Consider the following 6,812-nt stretch of genomic DNA (forward strand, 5'->3'; position numbering starts at 1 on the left):
TCTATCTATCGTTCTATCTATCGTTCTATCTATCGTTCTATCTATGTATGTATGTATGTATGTCTGTCTGTCTGTCGTTGTATAGTTTTATATATCTCTCTGTCTGTAATGCCTTATTTTATAAGGCTTTCAAAAACAAATGATTCTGCACAGCTCTTTCTCATCATAAAATGCTAAACTGAAGCATCTGATTTTCCATTTAAGCCTTTTATCCGACATTAAGTCGGCAGTGATATTTCATAAAGGCAGTTCCTCTATCCTCTACACTCCTACACAGAAAAACCAAAGTCCTGATTACAGGTTAGTCCTCGGTCCCAGTCTGATCTCCCAGTGTGCGAGCTGACAGCTGATCTCCTCGCACTGACTGCAATGTAGCGGCTGCCTGCTGTCATCGCTTGATTGATGCTTCAGCCTCTGGAGCATTTCAGTATGGCTGTCAGTCTGTCACGCTGCATTGAGCTAAATCACACCGTACCGCGGACTTGTGCTTACATTACAATGACAGTCTGTAAGGCCACGGGACTGAGGGAATGTATATTTTTTCCCCTACAATATTTACCTAGGGGTTGACAATCACAAATAATTACAACAACATGACACAAAGAAAAAAATATTAAAACACACAATTAGATGATTTATGGTGTTTTTTGCACTATATGCTTTCATTGTAAAACAAAATATGTTCCATATTATGGTTCAACTTGAATAGAGTTAAATAGACAAACAAAAAGAACAAAAGCATTTTTATTAAAAGTGGTTTTGCATTTAAAATGAGTAGCTATATTCAGACATGAGGGCATGAGGTAATTTCAGCATTTACAGATGGTAAATGGAAATACTTGTGCTTTTAAACCTTTTAATTCACATTTTATACTTTTGTACTTTGATTAAAAATACCTTTAAAACAGAGAGAGCAATATAATAGAAATGTAGAATGATAGACAGATACACTGTACACTGATCTGTAGAAAAATGCATAAAATAATGTGACAAAATGCATAAAATAATGTAAATTTGTTTCACTTAATTTTTTATGGCTCTTCTGTAATTCTGTGGTGCTAATGATTGTTGTACTATGAATTTTCAAATAGTATCAATATTTTGGTAAATATTTAGATCAGGTAAATTTTAGAACTTCTGTCAGTAATTATGAAACACTGGTTTAGAACATATACGTTTTTGTACAAATGTTTTATTTATTTATTTTAATTTTTTTATATATTTTTACTTTTGCAAGGATGGGAACATCCTAGAAGTTTCTAGAACATTCTGTAATATTCTAGTGCTTTCTGGAACATTCCAGTCATAAAAAACAATAATCATCCAACGTGCATTTCTGAAGTTTTGGATGACTCATTTTGGTAGCTGTTTATGTTAAACTGTTGTTGTTAGCCTATACATTTTATGCATGAGTAATAACATTAGCTTGTCAACATTTTTTTCTGTTTGTTTGTTTTCATGAGGACTGTTAATAATACACAAAAAGTCATGTGATTTTCATATTCAACATGTCAAACTTCATAAATCATAAATTCATAAATTCATAAATAAGCATTCAAATAAAAAAATTAAAAATGTAAAAATTAGTTGCACAGGATAATGTCCAGGCACAAAATGACCAGTACCTTTTCCAAATTAAGTTCCATTAAACTCCTTTAACTCGACAATTCAAAGTGTAATCCAAAATACACGGTCAGGTAACTTTTCAGGTAAAGCATGTGGGAATAATCAATACAGAAAATTCCTTCAAATGAACATTGTACATTAGGCCGTAGAGGTTCGAGGCTTCAGACTTTGAAACCAGCCTGTGTGCAGTGCACCTCTTTAAAATTCCTCTCCTGTGATGTGAGGGAGACCAGAGACCTAATCACCACTCAAACCCTGTCATCCAGGCACTAAAAATATCTGCCCTCTGTTCCAAGATCCCAGGTGAATGAACACCTGATACAGGTCATCACAAACACTCCATATGTGAGACCTGTATGCATCGCTGCCCACTTTACTAGTATCCTTGCCAGTAATAGTAGAAGAACCATGTAAACTAATGCCATTTCTTGCAGCTCAAACATTAGAGCACGGTGGGAATGCAAGGGAATGCATGAGCTATAATGCAATGCAAGTCGCTTTGGATAAAAGCATCAGCCAAATGCATATATGTGAATTCAATTTCTACAATATGCAGCGGGGCACAGTATGCATCTGTTTTTAGTATGCATGCGTGACCTAAAATGTGCAACTAAAACGTGAAGTGCTGGAATCATCACAGCAGATTTTTCCTCATAAAGCCCCCTGGAGTTGTGTGGCGTCTGCTGCCATGCTGATGATTTGTTTGTGTTTTTTGCTAACAGGAGATGGTAACCCCAAGGAGAGCAGTCCATTCATCAACAGCACTGACCCAGAGAAGAACCAGCAATATGACGGCAAGAACATGGCTCTGTTTGAGGTACACACGAATACATGCATGTTAAATGATAAACCTGCAACTGCGGCACATTTCAGCTCTCATTAGAGCTAGACAGTGAGGCACACACATGCAAACTATAGTGATTAACGGAATAAAAGAGTCTGACAGTAATTAATAACGATAATTAGCGTTTGAAGGGCAGGAAGTCCCCAGGACATTGAACTCTGCAGGTGGATGATAACAGCATGTAAGTCCAAAAGAAGCGTAAAACACATGCTGTACTGCATCTAAAAATATTTTAAACTGCCTTTATATGGCCTCATATTAATTAATATAATTAAGTCAGAGATGCCCAAACTTTTTAATTTAAAGGGCATGATTGAAGGCTGTGGGCTAACAGTAAACTTATTCTTATTAAAAACTTATTACGTTTTTTTCATTTTAAATAATTAAATAGAGATTTAAATAACATTTATTCTTTAATTAAAAACAAACATGCATTTCAATGCAAAAAATGTAAAACAAAAAAAAATGAAACAAAGCTATAAATTAGAAATGAATGATTATATAAGATGGTTTGGGGGAGAGGATGACATTTGGCCATCTCTGATTTAAGTGAACTGCCAAAAATGGATTGAAATGCTGATTAGTTAATAGGACCTAAATTATGCATTTATATGCATTTTAAACTAAAATCTTAATGTTAGGAGAAAATGTTAATGTTCATCTGTAGGTAGATGCAAGAAAAATCTAAAATTATATTTTGTTTTACATTTATGTCTCTACTGTTAAGGCAATGAGAGGACTTTGGACAAATGGAGACTTTGGCTTAAGACCTCAATAATCTCAAAAGTGTATCTTCTAGAGTTTTGGAAGAGATCTAAACAATTGCAATTAACACCACAACCAAATAAAATTAGCAATTAAAAGATCTCTATGCAATCTCAAGCATTTCTTCTATTGTATCTGTATACATTACATGCATTGATGTAAATGCAAATTCAATTTTCAATGGCCAGTGAATGCTAGCATACTAATTGCTCTTTCTCTGCAGTATGCAAAACTACACAGTATGCATATGTTTTTACTATGCATGTATGAGCTACTGCATTTAATAAAATGCGCATTAAAGATGTTCTACTAAAATGTGAATTGCTGCAATCATTATAGCATTTTCCTCATGAAATTCTCACTAGATCAAATGATCTGAGCTGATGTATGCAGCCATTTTAAAGCTCTGTACTCTTACTGTGACAACTAGTGGCTTATTTGTTTTTATTTGTTTTTTCTACATTTTTTAGATGATGCTTCTTAATCGAAACATGAGAACGAAGCACAACTGAGGGTCTCAACAGCTATTAAAGAGCAAACTCTGAGCAAAAATTGTCCTCTGGGCTAGTCATTTGCAGAGCCGTAGAGAGAGAGAGTTGCGACAATGGAAGTTCGAAACGTTCGATTGTCACGTGATTCACGTAGACCTCAAATAGCGGGCAATTGGAATACATTGAGTTAGAGAGACAGAACTGCGATTTTTGGTAATTAGTAGACAATAAAATAATTTATTTACATTATTTATGAAATAATGTATACGAAGTATATTTAGTTGTATCAGTGTTGTTTTTAAAAGATAAAATCCGCTAATATTTGAGGATTAATGTGGTCAGCTATCCTTACCTGCCTAACATATTTTAGGCTGAAGTTACCATGGTAAAAGTCCGTGTTTGCTATATAAATGACATTGTGGTCTTTTACCAAGGTAACTTCAGCCTCTATAAACAGTATATACTGTATGTGTGTGTGTGTGTGTGTGTGTGTTCTTGCAACTTGTATGTTAGTCAAGTGCAATCACATCTTAATGTTCATTGTCGTTTTACTAATCTCATGGTAAATGTTAAGTTTGTTGTCTTAGAAAATTCATTCCAAAAAAGTGAAGTTATTTTAAGATTAAGTGAAAATCAATCTTGTTTAATGTTTTTGATTCTTGTACACCCCTCAATTATTAATATATAAAAATATATTTGAAGTATATTCAAATTTAAAACAACTTAAAACATTTTGCACATTTAATCATATATTTTATGTATGTTGACTTTTGTTATGCACTTATTTACAGCAATCGATTTATACATTTATAATAAACTATAAAGCATGTTGTCCTTGAATAGTTGCCACTATAGTTTGCTGTGCTGCATTATGAATGCTCCAGTCACTCAAAGAAAGGAGTGTGAATGTATGGTTTCCCTACTGATCTGGAGAGGAGAAAAAAATGATGCATGGAGTGTGAATGTATGGTTTCCCTACTGATCTGGAGAGGAGAAAAAATGATGCATCAAGTTTTGTTCATTTCACATTTATTTGTATAGGACTTTTTATTATACACATTGTTTCAAAGCAGTTTTACAGAAAATGAATGTTTAGTGATGCTCCATCACATTTCAGTCCTGTGGCATCTGCTCCTTCAACTCTGTACTTCTATAGCAGCTAAGACGTTTAAGTATAAAATACAGTAATAATATACAGGTTTACTGTGATTACTCCTATAATATAGTAGTGGTATATAATACATTTTTGGAAATTTAGCCTAGCAGAATTCTGAAATGAAAACTGCTCGCCTATTTTAAACTTTTCAATCTCACTTAGGTCCATCAGGATCCTTTGCAATAAATCCAAGTCTATTAAATAACTCCCCACCAGCAAAAATAACGTTCAAAGCCTTAATTACACAACGATGGATGAAACTGCATGAAGAGAATGAATAACATCCCGTAAATCTACTAATTAAGTGAGGAATAATCTAATAATGATCTGTTTTAATGCACAAGGTAATTTGATTAGCTGTGCTGATAATATACAATTTTATTCAATAAATGTCTTACCTTTTAAAAGTTCGGCACAGCGGTCTCTTCTGCTGCATCTCTACGGCGCTGATAGTATTAGCGCTAAATTCCGGGAACTATTGAGTGGCTCCACGATCCGCCATTGCTGTAAAAAAGCTGGTCCATTGGAGTGAACGGAGTTGTCGCAACTCTCTCTCTCTACGGCTCTGGTCATTTGTAATCTATAGATGTAAACATGACATTTTAGATGTTCCTCACGAGCTACTTCAATTATTTATTGCTTACAATATTTGTTCTGTATGTGTGTGTGTTTACTCTACAGGAGGAAATGGACACAATTCCCATGGTATCGTCTCTTCTCAGCAGTCTCGCCAACTACTCAAACCTGCCCCAGGGCAGCAAAGAACACGAGGAGGCGGAAAACAACGAAGGCTCGCGCAAGAAACCTGTCCAGGTAGACACACACACTTACGGCACGCTCTCAAAGCAGCAGATATCACACATTTTCGTTTAGCTCTCGAATGCTACAGGTGATAATTAATTGGCTGCTGCATGACAGAGCGTATAAACATAGCAAGATATCGGATGTGACTCAAACCCATGTGTAAATGACAGCTCTCAGCTCTGTCTTGCACTTTTGACCTGTGACCTGATCTCCCTTGGTCCCTCGCCATCCCAGAGAGAGCGTGCTCATTAGAGAGTGGCCTCGATCAGCCTAATAGCCTCCCTCATGGCGCTGGCCTTTCCCAGTCTGTTTCTTAGTCTGTCGTGTGCAAATTTGCTTCCAGCTCTGTGTTTTATATTAAAGTACTATTAAAAAATATGCAAAAAACTTCTGCATAATAAGCAACTTCTGGGAGTCTTACTTATGCAGATGTAAGTGAAGTCATGTTGTGGTGTCATGGTATATAACACATTGATAAAATTATTTATTTTAAATGACTTATACAATTTTTATCTTTTGCACCAATATAATATAAATAGATATAAGTATGAATTTAAAGGCATAATATTTGCAGCAAATTACTCAGATACTGAAGCAGTGCAATATTATTTTAGTATTTTTTATATGCTATTATATTTAGTAGTCAACCGATATATTTTTTTAGTTATGCCATTGGTGGAAATTGTGATGGTATGAGGACTTTTATTTTGACAGTGTTGAGAGTGCCTGAGTGCATGAATCTCTTCATTAGTTTGCTGTCTCTGTATAATAATAAATTATTAGCTAGAACTGTTAAAAAAAAGTAAACAGTATACAAAAAATAATTATAGCATTTGCTTTTCTATTATTAGTAAAAGAAAGCCAAAACACTATAATGCTTTCTCATTTACTGTCAGTATTTCACAAATACGTTTTATATAATTTAAACAAGTGTTTGTGAAAAATACTATAATACGATTAGAGACAAAAAGAAGTTGCCATCTAAATAAATGTTTATTTTACAGATTGTTTTTAAAAGTTCAAATTGTTTTGTTTTATTATTTATTCATTTTCAGATTATTTATGCAATTGTTATACATGTGTTTTTACTATCTTTGAATTAAATAGTGTGGTGTGATATATATAT

General features: G+C 34.1%; 1 pseudogene; it reads left to right on the forward strand.

Moving 5' to 3' along the window:
- Positions 1 to 6,812, forward strand: part of LOC107666112 (solute carrier family 12 member 5-like) — a 108,594-nt pseudogene that overhangs the window by 54,846 nt on the left and 46,936 nt on the right.

This window comes from Sinocyclocheilus anshuiensis, unplaced genomic scaffold, assembly GCF_001515605.1.
Source record: "Sinocyclocheilus anshuiensis isolate Anshui unplaced genomic scaffold, SAMN03320099.WGS_v1.1 scaffold447, whole genome shotgun sequence".
In the NCBI taxonomy this organism is placed as follows: Eukaryota; Metazoa; Chordata; class Actinopteri; order Cypriniformes; family Cyprinidae; genus Sinocyclocheilus; species Sinocyclocheilus anshuiensis.